The sequence below is a fragment of the Cibotium barometz genome, chromosome 24 (assembly GCF_041138505.1).
Source record: "Cibotium barometz isolate CiBa-2024 chromosome 24, ASM4113850v1, whole genome shotgun sequence".
Classification (NCBI taxonomy): domain Eukaryota; kingdom Viridiplantae; phylum Streptophyta; class Polypodiopsida; order Cyatheales; family Cibotiaceae; genus Cibotium; species Cibotium barometz.
In genome coordinates this window covers 4,860,219-4,874,284 of record NC_141069.1, presented here as the reverse complement: position 1 = coordinate 4,874,284, position 14,066 = coordinate 4,860,219, and positions in this window count along the sequence as shown.

The window sequence follows — 14,066 nt, the reverse complement described above, 5'->3', positions numbered from 1 at the left end:
TGGATGTGATGAGAATAAGATAGGTGTGAATGAATGGATGGATGGATGTGATTTGATTAGAGGTGAATAGATGTGATGTGAATGGATGGATGGATGGATGTGATGAGAATAAGATAGGTGTGAATGAATGGATGAATGGATGTGATTTGATTAGAGGTGAATAGATGTGATGTGAATCAAATAGATGTGAATGAATGGATGAGATGTGATGTCATGTGAATCAGGATGTAAATGGATATGAGTGGATGATATGTGATGAAAATGGATGTGAATGTATAAGTGAAGAATGGATGTGAATGTATATGTGAAGAATTGATGTGAATGTATATGTGAAGAATGGATGCGAATGTGTATGGAATCGCTTATGCTTTCTGGACAAGGGAAGGTTTTTCGGGTTCGGTTTTGCAAGAACCGATGGATTTGACACATGGTGTGCATAGATCGTAATGGGCTGAAATTTGTTCTGTCTATAGATCATGTGGCTTACATCATGAGCATGCATGTGCATGTGCAAGCAAGTCCATGTGTATGTGCAAGTGCTCTTTTTTACGATAATATTTTTTTCCTAGAAAAACTTGATGCATGGTGTGCAGTGATCAGAATGGGTTGAAATTTATTATGTGCATAGATCATATACTTTACATGTCTTAGATAAAATATCACCCCTATCAAAGGCCTGTAGGGCCCTTGTCCTAAGGCTCGCGTGTAGAGGCCTTCTTTTTTTAATACCAGGTCTATACATGATGTGAACCTTAGGACAAGGGCCCTACAGACCTCTGATGGGGTTGATATTTTATCTAGGAGGTGTTCCATGATACTTATATGTACACATAAAATTAAAGCTCATTCTAATAAGGAAAACTATTTTTAAAAATTAAAAAGTATCAAATTTATGTACTGAGCTAATTTAGAAAATATATAAATTTTCATCTATAATTATGGAAGTAGCCCTCATTTCACCTCATTTCTCATCTTTCATTTCTCTCTCTCACTTCCAAGAGCATGGCTCGCACCAAGCAAACTGCTAGGAGAGTTTGGCCCCTCAGGGTGGGACGTGGATCACCTCCTGTCCAACCACCACAGCAGCAACATCGCACGCATAGGTGGAAGCCTGGCACTATGGCTCTCCGTGAGATTAGAAAATACCAAAATATGGTGAACCTTCTCATACCGAATCTCTCCTTCCAATGTGTGGTGCAAGAGATCATGCAGGATTTGTAGTGCCGTCGTGATAGGAGGTTTGGGCTCACGTAGCATCAAGTCCACGACCTACGCAGTGGACATCCCAAGATTTAGAGGCACTCTAGGAGGCTATGTAGGCATATGCAGTGGACATTTTTGGTGACACGATGTTTGCAGCTATCCATGCGAAGAGGGTCACCATCACTAAAACAACGGACATGCAATTGGTGCGCTGCATGCGATGTTGGAGAGATCCTCCGGGCCAAGATCTTTAGTTTTATTTTTGTATATCTTGCAAGATTGTAATTCTCAAAAGTTATGTAAAGCTCAATGTATATTTTAAAAAAAAATCTCTTATCTTGTGTTGCAAATAAGTCTCTTTTAATTTGAGTTTATATAATTTGTTGATTTATATGCGTCTTCGAATGGATACAATTTTTATTTGAGTTACATGTATAATTTTAATTTATTTTCTTGAGTCAACTAATAAAATACATTACAAGACACGTATCAAACAAAAAACTCTGTAACCAAAATTTCACAAAAAATTATATGGTCATCAAAACATAGTCATCAAAGTTACATAGTCATCATAGCTATATCCTAGGCTTCTTACTACTAGGCTCTCTAGACTCTGTAGCCACCTTGATGGCTGGAATGAAAACATGGAACCCTTCAAGATGATGACGGTGGGATCCTGTACCCCCGAACAATACCACGGCCCACCACAAAAAAAAAGGTTGACCTTTGAGTCGAGAATAAGTAAAGTAACTTTGAGCGTCAAAGTAGAATAACTTTTTCCAAACTTGATTTAGTCGGAATAACTTTGAATGCACCACCCTTTGTAAGTGCTTTAATCTTCAAAAATTTCTCCACATACCCCGGAGAGCAAGTCTTGTGGAAGACTATCACATCATTGGCAAGTTTGCCAATGTGCTCCTTGAGTGCAGAGTCCTGAACCCTTCCTTGGCCCCTAGATCTTCCACTCTTCCTCGATGCAAATTCATCAAGATACACAATTTCCTGCAAAATAAAATTGATGTCAGTATCGATCATGCAATGCATGGGAGAGGATGATTTTTTTTTAAAAATAGCCCCAAATTTGATATTTAAGGCCTCTAGGGCCTGTACACCCCACATGTATAATCCCATGCCCATCAGAGGTTGGGAAAGTGCATTGTCCAAAGGCTGGTATGGGAAGCCTTGATTTTTGTAGATTCAGGGCTTCCCACGAGAGCCTTTGGACAATACACTTTCAAGCCTCTAATGGGCATGGGATCATACATGTGGGGTCTACATGCCCTAGAGGCCCTAAATATCAAATTTGGGGAGCAACTGGTAAAAGGAGACACCTTTTCTGATTCGTCCAGCTCCTTCTGCAAAGGGTGCCTCTAGATCTTCTCTTGGAATGGGTCTACCATCCTTTGGTTGGACCACAGGTGTCGCATGTTGTGGTCCAGGTCCGAAGTGTTCATTCTGCAAGTGCTCGAACTCTTCATTTGTGATCTCATATTGATGAGGAGCTACATCCTCAATCTGCTTTTGGATGGTAATGATAGTAGAGATATCATCTACACTACTTTCATCATATCACCCTAACTCATGAACCTGTGGTAGGGCTTCTTGGTAATCAAAGTTAAGGAAATCATGACTGGCATCTCGCACAGGTATACTATATAGTTCCTCCTCCCTCAAGTCCAAGAGCTCCAACACATCCTGCACGAGGAGGTACTCCACCCCTTCGATGGTGATGGCACTCAATGAAGCTCATAGTGGGTCGTGACTTTGGGTTTTAGAAAGCAAGCTGGATGGATGCAAGCGCCATGCGAGAGCTCTCTGTGGCCTCAACGAGCGACAGGGTCTAGAGTGGTCTCCTTTGGCTCTGTGTCTATGTATTCCACTAGAGGGAGATCTTGGATATCATCATCCTCTGGCTCTTGAACATCAGAGTTCAAGATGTAAATAGCAAAAGCAATATCCTGCTCAATGAGATTGAGCGGGATGTGCTCTTCATAGGAGGTTGGAACATCGGTAGTGAGAAAATCTTGTCCGGGACATGAGCGAGATATCTGTTTACCTCCTTCTTGTGGTTGGATCCACTCTTCATGCACTGAGGAGCTCCAAAGGAATCTAACTCAAGGTGGAATTTGGGATAGAGTAGGTGAAGTCGTCCATTGCATCGCAAAATGCAGCTAGCAAGGTGGAGTTTGGGTCTAAGGTGGAGATGACAGCCTTGAGGTCTAAACTCTTGCAAAACCTAGGGTAGATCTGGTCCCCCAAGGTGAGGATAGCAAGTGCTGCTAATCCACGCAGCAAAAGGAGGGGAGGCGGCCATGATGGGTAGTGGGGAGAGCTAGCACACAAAGGGAGAGCTAGAGAATAGATAGTATAAATGAGTTTGATCTATAAATTATACTCATATTTATACTTACACTTAAATTTATAATATTTTTAATAAATTTATACTTGTGTTTATTATATACTTACAAATATCTATAAACTTATATTTATTTTTATACCTTATTTTTATACTCATGTCTGTTCACCTCCTTCTTGTGGTTGGATCCACTCTTCATGCGCTGAGGAGCTCCACAAAGGAATCCAACTCAAGGTGGAATTTGGGATAGAGTAGGTGAAGTCATCCATTGCATCGCAAAATGCAGCTAGCAAGGTGGAGTTTGGGTCTAAGGTGGAGATGACAGCCTCGAGGTCTAAACTCTTGCAAAACCTAGGGTAGATCTGGTCCCCCAAGGTGAGCATAGCGAATGCTGCTAATCCACGCGGCGAAAGGAGGGGAGGCAGCCATGATGGGTAGTGGGGAGAGCTAGCACACAAAGGGAGGGGAGGCAGCCATGATGGGTAGTGGGGAGAGCTAGCACACAAAAGGAGGGGAGGCAGCCATGATGGGTAGTGGGGATAGCTAGCACACAAAGGGAGAGCTAGAGAATAGATAGTATAAATGAGTTTGATCTATAAATTATACTCATATTTATACTTACACTTAAATTTATAATATTTTTAATAAATTTATACTTGTGTTTATTATATACTTACAAATATCTATAAACTTATATTTATTTTTATACCTTATTTTTATACTCTAGTAAATAAAGGACACTTCATAAAAATATAATATTTTCACCCGTGATTCTACTCTCGACATAATCATGATCATGCTCACCAATCATAGTGCTAGGTCACCAATCATGCTTGCATTATCACATGTGTGATTGCCACATCATCAATCACGCCTACATAACCATGATAGTGTCTCCCCCACCACATCCACAAAATCAAGGATAACAACATATTACAATACCTCTAGTGCGTAAAAGATGTAGAATCACATTGTGTTTTCAATTGTAAATTTAATATGCATAATCATAGCAGTGTGATTGCCACATCATCATCACATATGTAGAATTCCTCTCCACCTCTTCATTTACTAACTTTAACTATCTAGAAATCTCCTAGGAGACTTTTTTGAGAGGAATATCCAAAGTGCTTTCATCATGATTCTGTAGTATGTGGAATCACAATCATGATTATACCATGTCACCAATCACGGTTCCACATCACTAATCATGGTTGCAGAAGATGTCATGATTGTTGCCACATCATGTCTACAAAATCACGACATCGATTGTGACTACACAATCATAAAAAATTTGGTGTCGTGAGAGGACTGCAAAATCACGACAACGATTGTGACTGCACAACCACAAAAAAATATTCATCAAGCATAGATCCAATTCTTAATCCTTGATTGTTTTATAGTGTTATACTGCAAAAAAGGTGAAAAACATGAGGTTTGTTAAACCACGATTCTGCAGTGTACTGAATCACGATCATAACTATCTTTCCAGAGAGTTGAAATTCATCCTCAAGAACCATGACAGTTCTATGGCAACAAAAAATTCTCACAAATAAACTCTAACAAGGGAAAATGGTGCTCCTTCCAACTCAATCCACCAACTCAGTGGACTAATAAAGCTTTCTATGTTCCAATATCATGGTAGGCAAGGATGTGAATCTCGACCCATTGTATAAAAACCCAACATCACCACTGTCCTCGGATGGAGATATCAGAACACCCAAGAAGAGGGCCAAGGGAAAAATAACAAAACTGGTCCACTAGAAGACTAGCTACCACCTTGGACCTCTTATGGATCAATGCCAAGGACCATACTCAGCCACACCATGAAAATGGAGGATAAGAAGTTCTATTTTTAGTACCATTCTCCTCACTGTATGCATATAGTGAATAATGCAGAGGTCAAGGAGAAGCTAAAGCATACAAGGCTGCTTTCACCAAATTTCATGCTCAAACGACATGCTAGCACCATGACAAAGGTCAATGCACAAGTGATGGCAAAGGTGGATCAAATCACCAAAGAAGCCGAGCTTAAGCATAAGGAGTTGGTCGATTCCAAACAAGCCCTCATCACACAAATATAAGTGCTCCTCGAGAACTTGGACTCCCATAAACAAGAAGTTCAAAATTAAATATCCAACAATACACAGCCGCAGATCTAGTAGCAAATCTAGGTGGAGAGCCTCACCGAGCAACACAAGCTATAAGTCAGTAACTTGTAGGCCAAGGCATATACACAAATGTTGGACATACACACCAATCTTACCAATGAAGAAGATAGCTCTCGTGCCTTGGAAAAAATACGGGAAGAAAAGGACAAGGAGGTACGTGCTGCAAAGAAGGGCTTAAAGGCATAAATGGTGGCCTTCGAAGGTTGACTGGTGCATGCCAAAGAAATATACAAGATAAATTGTAAAAATTATGAAATCCAAGCAAAAGATCTCAAGGAAGCCCTGCACGGCTTATAAAAACAAAAGGTGACCATGCCACAAAGCCACCACCAAGTAATCTCACACTAGAATGAACAAATTTTGGATGCCCACACAGTAATAGCAAGAATATAGGTTGAAGTGGCTGTACTCATAAGGAAACGAGATGGCCTCATTATTCAAAATCTATAGCTCACTAAAGCACACCAATAAAGGGAATTGGAGGTGGCCAAATCCTTAGCCGATCAAGAAGATTAGGTCATAGATGTCTAACAAGAAGTTTTGTGCTAGCACAGCACAGAACCAATTGTGACCAAAGATGATGATCCTTTCGATAAGCTAGCGGAAAGGGCATTCCCTCTGGTAGAACTTCCAGTGGTTCCTTGCGCCCCTACATAGACCTTTACCATGTTTTTTTTCTTCACTACACTCTCTCATTGTACGTATAACATTAATCTCAATGAGGAACTAACCCAATGGGATGTGACACTAATACAACAAAATACTACACATTATGCTGATCCCACAGTCATCATCATGGCTATATTTATGGGGACAATGTGGCTAACAAAGGGTCAAGATCTCTCTCTCTCTCTCTCTCTCTCTCTCTCTCTCTCTCTCTCTCTCTATCTCTCTCTCGCTATATATATATATATATATCCCTCTCACTGTTTCTCCTACATTGAATTGTCCTTAACTTTAGATCCTATTGTAGATTGCTTATACATTAATCTACTAACTTTAATGAAGGTGAAGAGCTCCTTGAGCTAATGAAACCTAATACCATTTATTATTTTATTTCTCCCCTCTCTAAAATAAAACAAAGCCTTGATTAGATATTCCAACATGGGTGGGTAGAAGCCTGGGATACACACCAGCACCTTCTCCTCCATAATAAGAAAACTTATCATTCTTATTGCATGAAACTTCTTGATATCATTTGTGCACATCTCTGTACTTTATTAACATCATTAGTATATGATTTTAAGAAAGTGCACATTGAATACCCCTCATTTCCTGAGGAAGAGGACTTTCATGCACTTCATGATTTCTTTATAACTACATTGCATATCCTTAACTAGAGCTACATAAAGGTAGTAATAAAGGGCATGACATCTCAAGAATCTTATTCAAGAAAGAAACCCTTAGTTACATATTTTAGGATATTTAGTTGTATGACTATTTTGTGCATGTTCCATCCAGAACCAAGCAGGATTCCAAAAGCAGGAAGTGTATCTTCTTGGGGTATAATATGGAGTCAAAGTTCATGCAAAATGGAAGGTTATTATCACCAAGTGGGTTTATGTAAAAACCCTACCACATATTCCCATCTTACATTTTATCCTAGAAAAGGCTTAATTTGGGTAAATAATCTTCAATGGTGGGGGCCTCACCTTGACAATATCCCAAGTGAGTGACTATCCCAAACAACTCCTCATAACTAGGGAATTTCACTAGTTGGAAAATAATTTTCTTTAGTTAGAAAACATATGGTCTTCTTGTTTATTTTTAGGTAGTCCCGATTCCTTAACCGAGCCTAGCCCCATCCAACATCTTGGCTCTAACCAACCACCCAACCACTCAGTATTGGAAATCCTGTCTGAACTTACCCACCCACCATAATTGTAATCACTTATGCTTTCATGCACACACATAAGTATGACAAATCACAATAAGTTACACACACACAAGCATGACAAAGCATGATAATTTACATACATGAACACACACAAGCACGACAAAGAATGATAATTTACACACACGACTTTCATTTGAAAATAATCCTTCAAATTCAAATAGTCCTTTATAGAAATAAATTTTAGATATATCTTAAGCTCAATGTAATTGGGTTGGATTAAAAAAAACATCCTATCCCAAGCTATCCACTTCCCATTCATCTTTTACAGTAATATGATGGCCTCTATCCTCCTCAAGTTAATTGGGTTGGATTCAAAAAAACATCCTATCCCAAGCTATCCACTTCCCATTTATCTTTTACAGTAATATGATGGCCTCTAGCCTCCTCAAGTACCTCCTCTAGCCTCCTCAAGTACCTCCTCTAGCCTCCTCAGGTATCTCCAATAGCCAGCCTAAGTATAAAATTCATATGGCATCACTTAAGGTCCCTAGGATCTCATTCCTCCATACAAAGTGTGCAAAAAGCTCTTTTTATAGGACTATTGAGGGGGTTATGACCTTAGTAGATGGTCACAAGAACCAACCACAATGTGGGTGACTCATGTGACATAACCCAATCTGGCTATCTAGGGGGTTCCAGCCTGGATAGATAGTCAAACATGGACACCACCGCTCAAGGTGCACATGTCAACATAACCCTTACAACGTACAAAGGAAGGGCTTGAATTGGCAAGAAATCCCCATGAGGATACACTCATGGGAAATGATTCCATACCACAAGAGGATCCACACCTCTATTGACATTGAGGGCAAACTATCAACAAAATACTTGTAAAACAAGCATGAAAATATTCTTTAATAAAATAGAAAACATTTTAAAACCAATTCTATTTCTAAACATCTTATTAAGAGAATGACATTATTACTTTTAACATATTTAATGTTCATGGTAGTTAGATGATTAAAACCATCCACGAGCAACTAAACATCCACATTATGTTTACTAAGTTAATCTAAGACATTAGTTAAACTTAGAGAAACCCATTTTAGATAAATCCCTTGTAGGCACTTCTTACTTCAGCATATGGTAATAAAAGTAGAGAATTATACTTAGGTCTAATGAACCATACTAATCTAGGTTAGAGGAGTCCTAACCTTAGTAATATTCTCATATATCTACTAACATGGCTACCTTTCCTTGGTGAAGGAACTAACTTACATCACCATTTACACACCCTTCAAGAAAAGAGTGCATAAACATGAGAATAGATTTAGATAGAAACAATCTTTAAAATTAGACATGCTTAATTCTAATAATTGAACTAGCGTCAAGCTTGAACATATAATTTATAAGATAAAAGATATTAGCAACTTAATCTTCATTAAACAAGATTAATAAGTGAGATTACTCTTGGGATAAAATACTTTCTCAAGCATGATATTTAATGATCCTTATGGATCCAAGCAATTAGATCTAAACATGGGATTAGGAAAGTGATGCTTTGCAAATATGCCAACATTTGATTATAAGAGATTAGTAAGCCTCATGATTATACTTAACTATAATAAACCAATGATGCTTAAAGTGAAGCATAATTACTTCTCACTTAACAACCTTATCTATAGAACAAAGAAAATAACCATTCCTTGGAGACTCTCCATCACGTTAGAGGTGTATTAACTCGAGGTTAACATGAACTTTGATGGTGGAGAGCTCTCTATCAAAGGTTTCTATGTAGAAGCTAGACTTAGGGTTAGGTTTAAGCTTCAATGAGAAGGGAAAAAAAGATTCAATAAGTTTTCTATGTTATGCAAAATATTTCATTAAAATTTTTATTAAGATTATGATTTTGTATATGCTTTCTATTAGGGTTACTGATACTTTTTTCCTTTATTTGGTTTGAGTTTGTAGGCTATCCACACATGAGATCTCTTTTATGTTTCTTTATATGTTTATTTCGGTAAGAGATCTCTCTCTTTTATGTTTCGTCTCTTATGCTTTTACATGTTATAGGGTTTGTAAGTTTTAGGGTTTTTAAGATTAGGGTTTGTTATTTTTTCTCCCCTCTATGGATAGCTTTTTAAGATCTATGCTTGTCTCAAGAGGTTGCCATATACCTTAGCCTCATACATGAGGGTAGTGCATAAAGCTTATGCATAAGCCCCATGCATAAAGCTTATGCATAAGCCTCATGCATAAGGCTGGTGCATAAACCTCATGCATGAGACTTATGCATTAGCCATATGCATAAGCCTTGTGCATGAGGCTTATACATAAGGTTTATGCATGAGGATTATGAATAAGCCACATGAATGAGACTTGTGCATAAAGGCTCATGCATAAGGCTCATGTATAAAGCTTATGCATGAGCCGCTTATGCATTTTAGCGATAAGCCTCTATGCATATCCTTTAGAGAGCTCTGTATCTCTCAAGAGGTGGCCATATGCCTCATGAATTTACATTTACATTAGGCTAATGCCTAAAGCTTATGCATTAGCCATATGAATAAACCTCATGCATGAGGCATGTACGTTAGCCATATGCATAAGCTTTATGTATGTGACTTATGCATAAGGTTTATGCATGAGGGTTATGCATAATTATAATGCATGGGGCTTTTTCATTAGCCATATGCATACGCATCATGTATAAATCCATATGAATAAGCCTCATGTATAAAGCTTATGTATATGCCTAATGCATAAGGTGGGTACATAAGCTTTATGCATGAGGTTTTATGCATAAGCTGCATAAGCTTTATGCATGAGGTTTTATGCATAAGCTGCATACATGAGGCCTATATATAATCTTATGCATAAACCTTATGCGTACATGAGGCCTATATATAATCTTATGCATAAACCTTATGCATAAGCCACACATATGAGGATTATGTATTAGGCTTATGCATATGGCTACTCATAAGCCTCATGTATGCGATAACTTATGTATAAGGTTTATGCATGAGGCTTATGCATAGCTTTGTGTAGGCTAGGAATGCATAGCCTCGTGTGTGTAGGCTTTGCATGCTATGCATGAGGCTTATGCATAGTATGCATGAGTCTTATGAATAAGGTGTATACATTATCCAAGTGCTACCTAGACATGTCGGTAGCTACCAGAATGCACTGAGAGCTCCCAGTACATGTCGGGTGCTACCTAAGCATAATGATCGCTACCAACCAACATGCCTAGGTAGCATCAGGCATGCATTAGGATCTCTCGATGCATGTCGGTAGCTATCAACATGCATTGGGAGCTCCCAATTCATGCCAATAGCTAATGCACTGGGAGCGGGTGTACCTAAGTATGTCGGTAGCTACTGCCATGAATCGGGAGTACCAAATGCATGCCTAGTGCTACCGAGGCATGTCGGTAGCTTCCAATGCATGCTACGTGCTACCTAGGCATGTCGATGGCTACCGACATGCACAAGGAGCTCCCAATTCATGCCCAGTGCTACCTAAGTATGGTGGTAATTACCGACATGCACTAGGAGCATCCAATGCATGCCACATACTACTTAGGCATGTTGGTAGCTTCCAATGCGATATGAACATGCACTAGGAGCTCCAATGCATGCCAAGTGCTAGCAAGGCATGCGAGTAGCCATCGGCATGTACCAAGAGCTTCCAATGCATGATGGGTGCTACCAAGTATGTCAGTTTCTACGGGCATCCACAACTACGAGCTTACACCTCGAGCTCCCAATTCATGTCGGTAACTACTTGTTACAATATTGAATAACATGTGCAAGTTGGCTATGGTGGATCATAGACTAGAGCTTCACCCAACCACAAGCTAAGTGATTTGGTCCCTTTCACAGGTGGTTGCAAGATAAGGTTATCTAGTTTCATGTAGTGGGCGCCCTTGGCTTTAGCTAGAAAACAGGCATTTTTTCAAGAAGAATAGCCAATCTCTCCTAGTTAGCCAAGGAGTTTCACTTCAAGGTCTTCTAATGAAACATCATATGCAAATTTGGGCACCTAAAACTATAATCTGATCGAATATCCAATAATTGCAAATCCCCTTTTCTTTGGGAACCAAGTTTGTATACAAGCCCTATCGAAGGTTTAGACAGGTACAGTGAATGTGAGTAAATTGCCTATAACTTTTATATTATTACTCATATGATGTTCCCACTTTGCATATCACAAAAAAAAATAACACAGAGCTTAACTTGATTTATCGAGTAATTTTTGATGTGTTCTACTATTTTCTATATTATTCAAAAGGTATTAGAATTGTTAAAAAACATACTATTTTATCCTCCACCACATCTACCATTTAAAATGCTCAAATTGTATGGATCTAGTGATGATTAGATTGGGAAAGATTAGTATAATGGGGATATAAGGTAAAATTACAAATCTAACGGTTGGATTTTTGTAGATTTACTTTGAAAAATTTGTTATGACTGTTAGAGGCCCATTAAATCAATTATAATTTAATTCTAGAAAATTAAATATTGAATCTTTCAATCTAAAAACTCTAGGGATCAATACTCTTGTTGCCATGAATTTATTAAAAAAATTTGGCTTAATTTGAGTATGGGAAGGTCCATTTTCAATCCTCTCAAGTCTAAAACTAGTCCTAGTTAGGTTTGGAAATCTAGGCTTGGTAAACTTCAAAGCTTAGGTAGTGAGGCTTGGGTAGGCACAAATCTTATATATGCATGCCACTTTATGTCCACATGAGCTTCGAGAGGATCCCCATAAGCAGCTTACCACCTCACCTTGCCACTTCCACCCTCCGTGTCAACATGGTCAACCTAGTTGACTCCCCACCTCATCATCCTAGTCATCATTAATGCCACATCTTCTTGCCACCTTTGCATGCCACCTCGCACTTGGTGACATGGCATGCCACATCATGGAATTGCCATATCAACCATAATAGTGCCACATGGCAAGAGAATGCCACGTGTCATGCATGCATATGACACGTGGCACCTCCTTCCCACCTCTCCTTTTTTTTCAAAAACATATTTTTGAAAAAGTTAATTTAGTAATTTAGAGAACTAGAATATAGAATTTTAAATAATAAAATATATATAACTTATTAAATAAAAGAATTTAAAATCACTAATTTTAAAGGATTATATTTTGGAATTAGATCAATTATAATATTATTAAAGTTCATATTATTTAATTTAAAAAAATAAATTTTTTAATTTAATATTTCTTAAAAATATTTTATGTATTATTTTCCATCATTGAGCCTTTATAATTTTCTCTCTCTTATCTTCCTTGAGAATGGGTTCTCAAAGTCGTAGGAGTCGGAAACGTGATAGGACTAGACTTCCCCCCGTCCACCAAGTTCAATAGGAGGAGAGGAGAAGGGTAGCTGGTGAGAGAAAAAGAGAGTGGAGAGCACGTCAACGAGCAACACCTTCCATTGGCGATGATCCAAGCCTTGCTTCTCCTCTTCCACCTCCTCTCCCTCCGCCCTCTTCCCCCCCACTACCCCTTAGTTTAGATAATCCCCCCCACTACCCCTTAGTTAGATAATCCACATGTGACTAAACTTTACAAGCATGTGGGGGTGGATCTCTTAAACATGATTGCAAACTTTGGTTCCCATCGGGGCATGTTTGGGTACGATGGTATGGGGAAGGCCCGGATTTTCCATGGTCTCTTAAAAACCAAGAGACTTGAAAAATCCGCATTGGGCGCTAATTACCAATCCAAACATGCTCCGATTGTGACCAAACTTTGCATGCATGTGGGGGTGGGCTCCCCCCACATGCTTAAAAAGTTTGGTTCCCATCGGGGTATGTTTGGGTACGATGGTATGGGGAAGGCCCGGATTTACCATGGCCTCTTAAGCACCAAGAGACTTCAAAAATCCACACTGGGCGATAATTACCAATCCAAACATACTCCGATTGTGACCAAACTTTGCAAGCATGTGGGGGTGGGTCCCCCCCACATGTTTGCAAATTTTGGTCCCCATCAGAGCATGTTTAGGTATGATGGTATGGGAAAGGCCCGGATTTTCCATGGCCACTTAAGCACCAAGAGACTTGAAAAATCCACACTGGGCCAATCCACACATGCTCCAATTGTGACCAAACTTTGCAAGCATGTGGGGGTGGGTCCCCCCCCCACATGTTTGCAAAGTTTGGTCTCCATCGAATAATGTTTGGGTATGATGGTATGGGGAAGGCCTGGATTTTTCATGGCCACTTAAGCACCAAGAGACTTAAAAAATCCGCACTGGGCGCTAATTACCAATCCAAACATGCTCCTTAAGCACCAAGAGACTTGAAAAATCCGCATTGGGCGCTAATTACCAATCCACACATGCTCCAATTGTGACCAAACTTTCAAGCATGTGGGGGTGGGTCCCCTCCACATGTTTGCAAAGTTTGGTCTCCATCGAAGAATGTTTGGGTATGATGGTATGGGGAAGGCCCGGATTCTCCATGGCCACTTAAGC